This window comes from Salmo salar, chromosome ssa13 (assembly GCF_905237065.1).
Source record: "Salmo salar chromosome ssa13, Ssal_v3.1, whole genome shotgun sequence".
NCBI classification, from domain to species: Eukaryota; Metazoa; Chordata; class Actinopteri; order Salmoniformes; family Salmonidae; genus Salmo; species Salmo salar.
In genome coordinates, this window is record NC_059454.1 from 39,857,727 (window position 1) to 39,873,080 (window position 15,354).

The following is a 15,354-nucleotide window of genomic DNA, read 5'->3' on the forward strand; positions in this document are numbered from 1 at the left end:
CTCTTGGCATATGTTGTTGGAATCGGTTCAGCCACCGGGCTTCTCCACGCATCGCACCAACAGAGATAAACACCTCTCTGGGAAGAGGAAGGGCAGGGGTGTATGCTTCATGATTATCAACTCATGGTGTAATCATAACAACATACAGGAACTCAAGTCCTTCTGCTCATCTGACCTAGAATTCCTTACAATCAAATGCCGGCCATATTAACTCCCAAGAGATTTCTTGTCAGTTATCGTCACAGCCGTGTACATTCCCCCTCAACCAGACACCAAGACGGCCCTCAAGGAACTTCACTGGACTCTATGTAAACTGGAAACCATATATCCTGAGGCTGTATTTATTGTAGCTGGGGATTTTAACAAAGCAAATTTGAGAACAAGGCTACCTAAATTCTATCAGCATATTGATTGCACTATGCGTAGGGGTAATACACTCGACCACTGCTACTCTAACTTCCGCAATGCATACAATGCCCTCCCCCTCCCTCCCATTGGCAAATCCGACCACGACGCCATCTCGCTCCTACCATCTTATAGGCAGAAACTCAAACAGGATGTACCAGTGACTAGAACCATTCAGCGCTGGTCTGACCAATCGGAATCCACGCTTCAAGATTGTTTTGATCACGCGGACAGGGATATGTTCCGGTCAGCCTCAGAGAATAACATCAAACTGTACGCTGACTCGGTGAGTGAATGTATAAGGAAGTGTATTGGAGATGTTGTACCCACTTTGACTATTAAAACCTATCCTACCCAGAAACCGTGGATGGATGGCGACATTCGTACAAAACTGAAAGTGCGAACCATGCATTGGAAAGAGGTCTGGGAATATGGCTGCATATAAACAGTGTAGTTATTCCCTCCGCAAGGCAATCAAACAAGCGAAATGCTGGTACAGGGACAAAGTGGAGTCGAAATTCAACGGCTCAGACAAGAGACGTATGTGGCAGGGTCTACAGGAAATCACGGACTACAAAAAGAAAACCAGCCACATCACGGACACCGACATCACGCTTCCAGCCAAACTAAATACCTTCTTTGCCCGCTTTGAGGATAATACAGTGCCACCATCGCGGCCTGCTAACAAGGACTGAGCCCCCCCCCCCTTCTCCGTGATCGACGTGAGTAAAACATTTAAACGTGTTAAGCCTCGCAAGGCTGCTGGCCAGAATGGCATCCCTAGCCCATCCTCAGAGCATGTGCAGACCAGCTGGCTGGTGTGTTTACGGACATATTCAATCACTCCCTATCCCAGTCTGTTGTCCCCACATGCTTCAAGATGGCTACCATTGTTCCTATACCCAAGAAGGAAAATAACTGAACTAAATGACTACTAACCTGTAGCACTCACTTCTGTCATCATTAAGTGCTTTGAGAGACTAGTCAAGGATCATATCACCTCCACCTTACCGGCCACCCTAGACCCACTTTAGATTGCATACCTCCCTAACAGGTCCACAGACGATGCAATCACCATCACACTGCACACTGCCCTATCCCATCTGGACAAGAGGAATACCTATGTAAGAATGCTGTTCATTGACTACAACTCAGCATTCAACACCATAGTATGCTCCAAGCTCATTATCAAGCTGGAGGCCCTGGGTCTCAACCCCGCCCTGTGCAATTGGGCCCTGGACTTTCTGACGGTCCGCACCCAGGTGGTGAAGGTAGGAAACAACATCTCCACCTCGCTGACCCTCAACACTCAGCCCCCTCCTGTACTCCCTGTTCCCCCGACATCTGCGTGGCCACGCACACCTCCAACTCAATCATCAAGTTTGCAGCCGACACAACAGTAGTGGGCTTGATTACCAACAACGACGAGACGGCCTACAGGGAGGAGGTGAAGGCACTCGAAGTGTGGTGTCAGGGGAACAACCTCTCACTCAAAGGCATCAAAACAAAGGAGATGATCGTGGACTTCAGGAAACAGCAGAGGGAGCACCCCCCTATCCACATCGAAGGGGCAGCTGTGGAGAAAGTGGAACGTTTTAAGTTCCTCTGCGTACACATCAACGGCAAACTGAAATGGTCCACACACACAGGCAGTGTGGTGAAGAAGGCACAACAGTGCCTCTTCAACCTCAGGAGGCTAAAAAATGTTGGCTTGTCACCCAAAACCCTGACTAACTTTTACAGATCCACAATCGAGAGCATCCTGTCGGGCTGTATCACAGCCTGGTACGGCAACTGGTCCACCCTCAACCGCAAAGCTCTCCAGAGGGTGGTGCGGTCTGCACAATGCATCACTGGGGGCAAACTACCTGCCCTCCATGATACCTATAGCACCCGATGTCACAGGAAGGCCAAAAAGATAATCAAAGACAACAACCACCCGAGCCACTGCCTGTGCACACCGTTGCCATCCAGAAGGCAAGGTCAGTACAGGTGCATCATGGTGCCGAGAGACTGAAAAACAGCTTCTTCTCTCAAGGCCATCAGATTGCTAAACAGCAATCACTAACTCAGAGAGGCTGCTACCTACATGGAGACACAATCACTGGCCACTTTAACAAATGGATCACTAGTCACTTTAAACAATGCCACTTTAAATAATGCCACTTTAATAATGTTTACATATCTTACATTACTTATATCATATGTATATACTGTATTTTATACCATCTATTGCACCTTACCTATGCCGCTCTGCCATCGCTCATCCATATATTTTTATGTACATATTCTCATTCACCCCTTTTACATTTTTGTGTCTTAGGTAGTTGTTGGGGAAATGTTAGGTTACTTGTTAGACATTACTGTACTGTCAGAACCAGAAGCACAAGCATTTCGCTCCACTCGCATTAACATCTGCTAACCATGTGTATGTGACCAATAACATTTGATTTGATTTGATTTGAGATTTTGATTTACACGGGGTACCAGTAACGAGTTGATATGCAGGGGTATGAACTAATTGAGGTAGATATTTACATACAGTACAGGAGGTTGGTGGCACCTTAATTGGTGACTAGGCAACAGGATATATAATACACAGTAGCAGCAGCTTATGTGATAACTCAAAAGATTTAGTGCAAAAAGGGTCAATGTACTGTAGATAGTTAAATAGTTAACCAATAGCAACCTGGAATAACTACTGTATTCATCATTTTTATGGCTTGTGGGTAGAAGCTGTTCAGAGTCCTATTGGTTCCAGACTTGTCGTGCGGCAGCAGAGAGAACAGTCTATGACTTAGGATGCGGGAGTGTCTGACACCGCCTGGTATAAGGCAGGGATATTATGAGGTTATAGAGTTGTCTAACAAGTATACAACAGCTGCATGTGTATATCTTTGTAATCTGCTACTCTTATACAGCGTCATATTCATCAACCTCACATTCACCCTCATTCAAACACAGTGTAATAGATAAGCTTTCATGTTTTGTGATATAAAGGTGTGTGCAGGTGTAACCCTAACCCTAATGTTTTGGAAATCTCCTGTACAGTATGAACTGTGTGAGAATTTGCAATGCTGCAGGATAACTTGACCAACTACTTCACTGTCCTCACCTCTAGATTATTGAGGTAAACTGGTACCTTTATGGTTTGACAAAGTGTGTTCCTATGACACAGAGAAGCTACTCATGACCTAATCAGAAACCAGGTTTAGGTGATATGATGGATGACTTTGGCAGACCTCTCAGTGCAACATGATCTCATGAATGTGGCCCTTTTGGAGAAACTGGTTTGCCCTGCCTAGTTCATCACTCCATTAAAAATTGCTTCTCATAATATTCCATCCTCCCATTTATGTGGATGTCAGTTATCTTGCCCACAATGGCAGAGACCTCCCCTGAAATCGTCCTGAATCTGTGTGATCAATCATGGCTTAGATCCAACCCCAGTCTGACAGCTTTTCACACCAAACACGGCCCGGGTGTGTGTACAAAAGAAGCATGTGCATGTACACTGACAGACAGGTCCCACACCACCACCATCACCCACCACCCCTCGATTCAGCGTATCTCAATTCTCTACCCAACAAGCTCTCAGAGTATCACTGCAGAATTAGACGTTTTTCCACGTTTCTCCAAATGTCAAATTTCGAAGTCAAATCAAATTGTATTTTTCACATGCTTTGTAAACAGCAGGTGTAGACTAACAGTGAAATGCTTACTTACGGGCCCTTCCCAACAATTGAAATAGTAGTAAAATAGAAAAATAATAACACAAGGGACAAATAGAAAAATAATAATATAAGAAAAAAATACACAATGAGTAACAAAAACGTGGATATATACACGGGGTAATAGTACCAAGTCAGTGTGCAAGGGTATGAGGTAATTATGAATATTTTACCAGGTAAGTTGACTGAGAACACATTCTCATTTACAGCAACAACCTGGGGAATAGTTACAGTGGAGAGGAATGAGTCAATTGTAAACTGTGGATGATTAGGTGGCCATGATGGTATGAAGGACAGATACGGGAATTTAGCCAGGACACCAGGGTTAACACCCCTACTCTTACAATAAGTGACATGGGATCTTTAGTGACCACAGAGAGTCAGGACACCCGTTTAACATCCCATCCAAAAGACAGCACCCTTCACAGGGCAATGTCCCCAATCACTGCCCAGGAGCATTTCTTTTTAGACCAGAGGAAAGGGTGCATCCTACTGGCCATCCAACACCACTTCCAGCAGCATCTGGTCTCCCATCCAAGGACTGACGAGGACCAACACTGCTTAGCTTCAGAAGCAAGCCAGCGGTGGGATGCAAGGTGGTATGCTGCTGGCTAAAAGTGACTAGGCAATAGGATATATAATTAACAGTAGCAGCAGCTTATGTGATGGCTCAAACGATTTAGTGCAAAAAGGGTCAATGTCGATAGTTAAATAGTTAACCAATAGCCTATCACTGGGATTGAACACGCGACCCTCTGAGCCGGAGCTCGCGGATTACACCCATCCAACACCCACGTCTGCAACGCCCTACTCCTTGACAGTAATAGCACTCACTGTTTCCCCTAGTGGCGACGTCCTGTATTTAGGCATACAGCTCCCTCATGAGTTGTAAAAGCATATTAGGCACTCAGAAACAACTCTACGGTTAGGTTAAGGCATTCATTCAGAATGGGTTAAAGGTTAAGGTTTGGGATACAGAAACAACTCTAGGGTTAACAATTCAGCCATTCTATTGGTTACATTAACGATTAAGGTTTGGGATAGATTGCGGGTTCAGTCCCAGCTCTGGGCGTTAGGTTTTTATTTTTGCCCATAATAGATGGTTTTGACGGCGTCTCCCGACGTCCTGGGGAACCGCAAAAACATAAAATTCCTCTTTCAATCTGGAGTGAACTCTGCTCTACCAGCATGGCACGCTCCGCTGCAGCTTTACATCTAGCTATCCCAGTCTGACTTCATCTTCTTACATGTTCGCCAGCTATCTATCTGTATCCATCCCCTGTAAATGTGTGTCTGTGTGTGTGTGTGTGAATACGACGTTTGTGTGAAATGTGTCCAAAATGTGAGATGTTTCGCTTAAATCACGCATTGACGTCTATGGGATATTGTTGCAAACTACTAAAACTAGTAGCCAACAGTGTATGCTATAGTACGGTCCCACATCTTCCAGGTTTGTCGAGCATTTCTGTTTTACATGGCTGCATCTCTCTTACTTGGCTGCTTATGGATTTTCCACCACAGAGCTGATGATCCACTACCATAACATATGGTAGCAAATATATCGGTGGGATTCTTTTTCTAGCTGTGGCTACTTGTGGCTTTATCCTTCCATCATTTTCAGCATAGCAGCAATTAGATGCATTGTGTTGCCTGCATACTGAGAAGGCAGTTAACAAAGACACATTGATGTGTGTATAGTTTGAACTATGTCTGTCTGAGGATATCAAAGCCCCAGCGTTATGAAATCAAATCATATATTTGTTACCTGAAATTGAATTGCAGATGATGTTGCTCACATGTACTCATTCAATGATGAAACATGTTGATGGTTGCTATACACAAGAAAGGCACAAACTTATACTTAGACATCAATCAATCCAATTTCTTTGTCAAAAAATGCCTCAACATTTCTCTGTTAAATGTTTACAGTTTACTCTTTCAACATGATTATAAAACGTATACATTCATGAGATTATAATATTCTTCTCAATTCATGTACCTATTGTACATTATACCTTTGACCTGTAATACAGGCCTACCTTCGCATTGCACAACCATGATTTAATCACTTTTGTTTTGCATGAACTACAGTACATACTGCGTATACCACACAGCAGGATAGGTGGGTCACACTTTATTCGGATAGTCCAGATCGTCCATCTGTAGATGCTCTACAGATGGACATACTATTAACAAGCTATCTGTTGATAAGCAACTGCTTGCTAAGGTTACAGTTAGGGTTAGGTTTAGAATAAGGGTTATGGTTAGGGTAAGAGTTCAATTTAGGGTTAGGATAAGGGTTAAGGTTAGGGTTAGGACTAGGGTTAGGGTTAGTAGATAGTTTGTTGAAATGTTAGTAGTTGGAAGAGCATCTATGGATGGACTATCTAAATAAAGTTTTACCGATATCATATGTGAAACACAATAAAAACCTTTTGAACATGACCTCATGTTGAACATGGGTGTTCTTCAGCAAATCAGTGTTCCAAAATTCACTAAGAGCAGTTAGTTTCACCTCCTCCTGACTGTTTCCAATATTGCAAGAACCCAACAACCCAGTACTCATTTGCATCTTGTGGTTCAACTATTTAGTTACGCAGGCTTGCTACAAATCAGAGCTGCATAGCCAGTCTAATTAAAATGCACTAGCCATGATGAAAGGAGGAAGGCCTGGGGAATCCAAACCTGCTTTTGATTCAAAGCTGAAATTTCATGTGAGACGGACAGCCGGTGATTGAAGTCTTGAGAGTCATAATTTTCAAAGTAGAACAACAACATATGCATACTGTTAACAGCAGATGCCGATTTAATATTCTAATAAATATAACCCAGTTAAGAAGAAAAAAAACAGCTAAAAGGACAAAGAGCTTGAATTAAACATCAAACTATATTACAATTAGCTGTGCATGAGAACTTTGGGTATTATCAGGGATTCAATTTGCACAATTTAGACTAAATTGAAATGCATATATTTATGACAATGACTAACACAATGCTTTACTGTTTTATGCTAAGATTGCTATCCTTGAAGCAGATGCTTCATTGAGAGGAATCCTTGTCAAAGTTTGCCAAGACTAACATGCTTGAGAGTGACACTGCTTAACTTTCAAGAATATTGTATTTGGATCTAATTACCTCTGTTGGTTTTTTTATTCTACATTTGGTGTCTATTATCTAAAAGGACGGAGTCATTAACTGAACAATGGCTTTGGAAAATATATCCTAATATATCCGTTTTGGCCTACGTAAATCAAACCTGTTAGTCAATTTTGAAGGTGGTTGCGGTGTTGGGAAGAGAGAAAGTGAGAAGGTTAGGTTATTTCTTACCAAATTAAAGTGTGTATTCTTAACCCAATAATATCCCATTCAAACAATATATTTACTGTCGAGCTGCTTGACCTATTTCCTCTCCTGTAATATATCGTTAAAGCAGCTTCGTGAAATGACTTAATTATTCATGCTTGATTTTAAAATGAAGCGCTTTAAGAACATGATTCAACTGGAGGATTGACACACGGAACAGTGATCTTACAAGCACATACATTGAGGCACACTGGGACAAGGCAGCAGAGCTATTCGAAAACACTCCACCTCCCTCCACTGTAGTGAGTGTGGGTGTGTGTAGGTCGGGGTGTGTGTGTGTGTGTGTGTGTGTGTGTGTGTGTGTGTGTGTGTGTGTGTGTGTGTGTGTGTGTGTGTGTGTGTGCGTGTGTGTGTGTGTGTGTGTGTGTGTGTGTGTGTGTGTGTGTGTGTGTGTGTGTGTGTGTGTGTGTGTGTACTAAGGCATTAAAGCAGGAGTGAAGATAAATACCCTGTCAGTGTCTTTAACGATTTATCTCTAACATTTCACTTGATCCTCTAAGGTTACCCTGTGGCAGGTAATTGCTTAAAAAGAAAAAGGGAATTTGTTTGTTAAATTACTGAGCATTGAACACACTGTTCCATCTTACCTAGTCTAGAGCTGTACATCAACGTACAGTGCATTCGGAAAGTATTCATACCCCTTGACTTTTTCTACATTTTGTTACGTTACAGCCTTATTCTAAATGGATTAAATAATTTTTTCCCACTCGTCAATCTACACAAAATACCCCATAATGACAAAGAAAAAAATGGTTTTTAGAACATTTTGCAAATGTATTAAAAATAAAAAACTGAAATATCACAGTTACATAAGTTCTCAGACCCTTTACTCAGTACCTTGTTGAAGCACGATTGGCAGCGATTACAGCGTAGAGTCTTCTTGGGTATGACGCTACAAGCTTGGCACATCTGTATTTGGGGAGTTTCTCCCATTCTTCTCTGCAGATCCTCTCAAGCTCTGTCAGGTTGGATGGGGAGTGTTGCTGCACAGCTATTCTCAAGTCTCTCCAGAGATGTTTGATCGGGTTCAAGTCCGCGCTCTGGCTGGGTTACTCAAGGACATTCAGAGATTGTCCCGAAAGCCACTCCTGCATTGTCTTGGCTGTGTGCTTATGGATGTTGTCCTGTTGGAAGGTTAACCTTTGCCCAGTCTGAGGTGCTCTGGAGCAAAAAAAAAGAATTTGCCAATCAGTGTTGAAGTTCAATATGTAGCCTAGTAGCCTCACATTAACTAACGTTAGCTAGCTAACTTAGCTGGCTTATTGTTGCCCATGCGAGGAAGTCAGGCTAGCAAGCATTTTACTATGTACATAGTTTATGACAACAAAAACTAAAAGTGGAATGTATGACAGAGCCATAGACCGTTTTGTCAACATGAAAGAGAGGAGAATGGCATTGGAGTTCAACTATTTTACTTTTTACCTTTATTTAACTAGGCAAGTCAGTTAAAAACAAATTCTTATTTTCAATGATGGCCTAGGAACAGTGGGTTAACTGTGTTGTTCAGGGGCAGAATGACAGTTTTGTACCTTGTCAGCTCAGGGATTCGATCTTGCAACCATTCGGTTATTAGTCTAACGCTCTAACCACTAGGCTACCCGCCTCCCCTGCCGCCCTAGGTCTAGTATGGTGAGTCAAAAATGTTGTTTTACTTGCACACGGACGCACACACCCACACACACACAGACAGAATTCAGTGCCATGGACAGCCACATGATATTTAGCAACATTGATTGGACAAAATAGTTTTGGTATCTTTACGTTTTTTTTCTTCAGCGTGTTAAACTAAGAACCCTGTATATAGCCTTGTTGATTTGACGTTTAAATGTTTAAGTTGAAATGTTGCTGGAATAGTGGAGACAGTGCTCCTGTTGTCTTTCTGCTGACTTGAGGTGACTCCGTGGTTCCAAATCAGTAGTTGTTTAGTAAACTGTCGAAAACATTAACTTGCTTGACCACGCTGCAGGTGGTAATGCAATCTTTGCTTTGTGGACTTCACTGGATAGATGTTGCTTTCCGGTCTTGTGATGAAACAAACGTATGTGTAATGGAATTTATTCCACCACTGTGTGACTGTTGTCTTTTTGTTGTCACAGTCTTATTGTATATCTTGGGGGTGTATGAACTAATGGGTATAGAGCAAACAACATAGGTTGTAGTATGACGTTTTTCCTGGCTTGGCTTGGCTTCCCCAGTGATTTTAACCACACAGCTCTACAAGACTGTGTGTGCATGCGTGTGAGTGGCGTGTGTGTGCTTGTGTGCGTTCTGTGCGTGCGTGTGCAGTACTGTGTACTCACACTCATGAGAGTATCCGCTCCATGTACCTATTTCTGCCTCCCTGTTTGCATGTGGGCCTACTGCAGTGAGCAGTTAGGTAAGGCATCAAAGTAGCCTGTCACTTGTCCCTTGGCATTGCTTTAGTCTGTGTCGACAGTGTGTCCACCCTGGGTTTGTCAGTGTCAGTTCAGACCTAACCTGTCTTGTTCAGCACATGGCACTGGCTAGAGGATGCTGATGGACATTTCCAGTGCTCCTTCTCTGTGTCCATCACCCATCCCAGGCAGGATGCATCCCTGATGCAGCTTACTTTGAGCTCCTGAAATTTGTTGACAGGTACAGAGGGTGGTCTGCAGTTCTGCCACCCTCAATTACGAGAGATCTGATCTGATTCTGACTTGAGGAGTTTAGGTTGGATGTTGCCTGCTGTGCATGAATGCCTGATTGTGGTAAATCAATATGTTGCTAATTGACTCTGAAAATGGAAAGTAATTTGATTTGATCTCATGATGAGATTTTGAATAATAATTGTGCATCATGAAGATACGACCCAGTCGATAAAGTAGTATCATACAAATAGTATCATAAGTCATAGATGATATTTGATGAATATTTTTCCAGTTTTCATGTCTGTGTTTATAGTGACTCATAGCTCTCTTAAAACATCTTAGATGTAAAGACTTTGAGCGGTTCTGGACTGGTTCCGACCGACATTGTTATTTACAGAGCAATCTGTGAATGGCATGACATCCATTGCTGTGCACTCTGGTTGTCCCGCTTCACATGCCGCTCTCTGCTCTCAGCTGAGATGCAGTATGTGGGATCTGACACCTCATTTGCATAGGGAGCAAAACGTCACATTTTGTGGCCTATCCAGACAAAGTATAGATTTCCTCTTGCTGTGAACCTCGCAGCTCTGCCTGCAAATCTTCATGTCAGCAGGCATTTGAATGGCGTCTCTGCGTCGCTCCAAAAAGTTATATGGAATGGTGCCAATTTTGTACTATTACTAAGCGTGATCTTATTTATAGGTGAAATAAAGTAAGTTATTTATAATGTGATTGTTACTGAGTGTACAAAACATTAGGAACATGTTCCAAAACTCTTTCCATGACATAGACTGACCAGGTGAATACATGTCACTAGATAAATCCACTTCAATCAGTGTAGATGAATGGGAGAAGACAGGTTAAGTAAGGATTGGATAAGGATATGGGTGCCATTCAAAGTGTGAATGGGCAAGAAAAAGTGGCTTTGAATGGGGTACGGGTAGTATTCGGAAATGCATTCAGACCACTTAACTTTTTCCACACTTTGTTACGTTACAGCCTTATTCTAAAATGTATTAAATAATAAAAACGCCTCATCAATCTACACACAATACGTCATAATGACAAAGTAAAAACAGGTTTTTAGAAATGTTTACAGAAATACCAGCATCAGTATTCAGACACTTTGCTATGAGACTCGAAATTGAGCTCAAGTGCATCCTGTTTCCATGGATCATCCTTGAGATGTTTCTACAACTTAATTGGAGTCGACCTATGGTAAATTCAATTGATTGGACATGATTTGGAAAGGCACACACCTGTCTATATAAGGTCCAACAGTTGGCAGTGCATGTCAGAGCAAAAACAAAGCCATGAGGCTGAAGGAATTGTCTTTAAAAGCTACAATACAGGATTGTGTCGAGGCACAGATCTGGTGAAGGGTAGCAAAAATGCTTGCAGCATTGAAGGTCCCAAAGAACACAGTGGCCTCCCCCATTCTTAAATGGAGAAGATTCTCTGGTCTGATGAAACCAAGATTGAACTCTTTCGCCTGAATGCCAAGCGTCACATCTAGAGGAAACCTGGCACCAACCCTACAGTGAAGCATGGTGGAGGCAGCATCATGCTGTGGGGATGTTTTTCAGCGGCAGGAACTGGGAGACTAGGTAGGATCGAGGGAAAGGTGAACAGAGCAAAGTACAGAGATCCTTGATGAAAACCTGCTCCAGAACGCTCAGGACCTCAGACAACAGGACAACGGCCCGAAGCACACAGCCAAGACAATGCAAGAGTGGCTTCAGGACAAGTCTCTGAATGTCCTTGAGTGAACCAGCTAGACTTGAACCCGATTGAATAACTCTGGAGAGACCTGAAAATAGCTGTGCAGTGACGCTCCCCATCCAACCTGACAGAGCTTGAGAGTATCTGCAGAGAAGAATGGGAGAAACTCCCCAAATACAACATCACACCTAATACTCAAAGCTGTAATCGCTGCCAATCGTGCTTCAACAAAGTACTGAGTAAAGGATCTGAATACCTATGTAAATGTTATATTTCAGTTTTTATTTTATACATTTGCAAAAATTTCTAATAACCTGTTTTTGCTTTGTCATTATGGGGTATTGTGCGTAGATTGATGAGAAAAAACAAACAATTTAACCAATTTTAGAATAAGGCTGCAACGTAACAAAATGTGAAAAAGTCAACGGGTCTGAATATTTTTTGAATGCACCGTAGGTGCCAGGCACATTGGTAAGAGTGTGTCAAGAACTACAACGCCGCTGGGTTTTTCACGCTCAAAAGTTTCCCATGTTTATCAAGAATGGTCCACCATCCAAAGGACATCCAGACAACTTGACACAATTGGTGAAGCATTGGAGTCAACATGGGCAAGCATCCCTGGGGGAACGTTTTTGACACCTAGTAGGCTGTTCTGAGGGCAAAAGGGGGTGCAAAGCAATATTAGGAAGGTGTTCCTAATGTTTTGTACACTCAGTGTATTTCGAAAGCATTTCAAGCCATATTACCCCACTTTTGCTAAATAGGAAGAAAAAAAATTATACGATTTTGGAATTTGTAAAAAGTGACTACACCTCAGTAATTTATAAAAATTCTTTACCAAAAAAGTTAGATTTTATTATTTCTGGCAGTATAAGCATTACAAGGTGTTATTTATGGCCCTCTCATGATAAACAATTACCTTTGGGTATGTCTATTTAGGCGGAAATCTACATTTTGACATTACATTTCACTGAAAAGGAAACAACAAACATTTAATCAGCATTGCCACTGTTCTATTTAAACTGTTAATTAATATTTAATGGGAGTTGGAAATTAATCCCCCAAAATTGTCTAATGGAGATGACGGAGGCAATCGGATTACAGACAGACATTGCCACCGCATATTCTTTTTTTTTTTGTTGAAGAGGACAACAACTCCAGCTTTTAATAAACATGTAATAAGAAAGAAAACAGCTGGCAGCAGCCTCACAGATGGCTCCGTTCCTGGCATCTCCAAGGAGGAGACCACACATACAGATGGCTCATTATTCCAACATTTGGTTATGCATATTGCACAACATTTTATTCCAATGCTTAACAACCAGTATAAGCAATACAGGTGTTACTATTTTTCACGTGGCTGAGTCTCTGAGTCAAAAAAGCATTTGGGTCTGGATCTTGTTTTGGTCATCTTGCTATCATTGGTGCGGATCAGTTGCCATGTCTTCTACTGTTCTTGTATCAATTTCTCAGTCCCTGCTGTCTCTGTTTGTGATTGTGAGGTATGCCATGTTAATCTTTAGTGAGAGAGTGATTCATCGGCCGACTGTCTGTCAATCTATTTCTGACTGCAACTTTGTCTCAAGCAGAGCTGCACGTTTTGTCGTTAGGGCAGCCCACCAATATTTCAGCCAAGTGTCCGTTGCTTAAGACAGGGCAGAAAGATATTGATTACAAAGAAAAATAGCCAAACATGTCAGCCAGATGTGAGCCTTGTGATTTCTGGCCCTAACCTTGACCTCATGTACAAAGTAGGGCTGGGACGACACCAGTATCATGATATTTTTTCCATGGAAAAAATTCAAACACGAAGCAGACCCAACTCTTTGATGTATGTAAAACATTGTGTGCTTTAGCTTGGAAAATAAATCATTGTGACTCTAGATGACAACATAATGTTTGTTTTCAACATTAGATCTGTTTTCCTACAGACGTTAACTGTGCTTCGTGTTTCCTTTACTTGCCACGATACTAATAAGTACCGCAATACTGGTATCGTCCCGGTCCTAGTACAAAAGTATTCACACTGTTCTCTATCATCCCAAGTTTCCAAGTAGATAGATGCTGTAAGCCATTTACATGCATTTGAGTCTGAATATACCAACGGCAATATCTGTATACACTCCAGTAACGTGTTTTACTGGGAAAAACTTAATTTGAATGAAAACAAGGCAAAGATGGAGTCCCATGAGAAAAATGTGTTCTTGGCTAAATAAGTTTTATTTTATTTAGGTTGAATGTTTTAAATTACAGATGCTCTCTAATTGGCCACGGTCAAATAAAACCCTGTTAATGAGGCATTGCATTCATTTGCTTACTTCCTTTCAAGTCTCTCTCTCTCTTTATCTCTCTCTCTCTCTTGCTCTCTCGCTCTCTCTCTCTCTCTCTCTCTCTCTCTCTCTCTCTCTTGCTCTCTCGGAGCAAACTCTCTCTCTCTCTCTCTCGCTCTCTCAGAGCGAAAGTCTGCTGCTTGCACACTGGCTGCTCCTGACAGTGTAGCTGACAGACCATTATGGCTGCAATGAATATGTAGATATAATACATTCTGAAATAGAATAAATAAGACCTCAGACAATAAGACCTCAGACAATATCATGGAGCAGAGATGAATTAGCCAGTATGAAGTGTTCGTTAACTGTTCCTGCATGACGCAGTATTCCTATGACCCCCTGGCATGTTTCAAACCTTCTAGTTCAGACAGAGTAGTGAAAATCAAAAGGGCATTGTCACATTTAAACACAGAGGCATAGTATCTCCATGTCTATTATATCTCTATTATATGATGAACTGGTTAAAATACTTTGCTCTCTCTCTGATAAATGTGATGATTAAGTGTCTGCTAATCACAAGGACAGAAGGGAAGATCTTTTAATACGATCTCTGCATGTGTCCCTAAAAGATCCAAGGGGATTTCCCTTCAGACCTCCTCCCACTTGACACTGCATGTATGCTGGAGCTGTCCTATTTCATTTATAACAGCAGGCTACATGACCTTTATCCCAGCTATAACCATAATGCACTTTAGCACATGTCAGTCTGAGGTCAGGATCATCCTGTGTGTCATATGGTTTGTCTTGTACGTAACACAATCAGCATGAACAGCCATGGGATTGGTTGGGGCTGCATCTTATAGTAACCTATTTGGTAACACTTAATTTGACATTTGGTATTTATTTGTTGGGGTATGCTGGGTATTAGGAATGTGTTATGACGTCCTTACATAGGTAGCTATCCTTCAAATAAAGTGTTATCATTTGACAGTGAATGAAGCCTTACACTTTAAGGGGTGTCAATATACTAGCTAAATACTCTATGAAGAGATTGTATGGCTGCTAACTGAACAAAGCATCATAAAGAAGTGTTGAATATCACAATATCATTCATCTCTTTGGGGGATAAAAATTCAGGAGTTTAAGTTGTCATTTTCATGTACTTTATAGTGTATAAGGTGCACAAAATAACTGTCACATGTTTTTCGGCTCTAATTTCATCATGCTCATCTCATTGCTCATCAGCTATGTTGT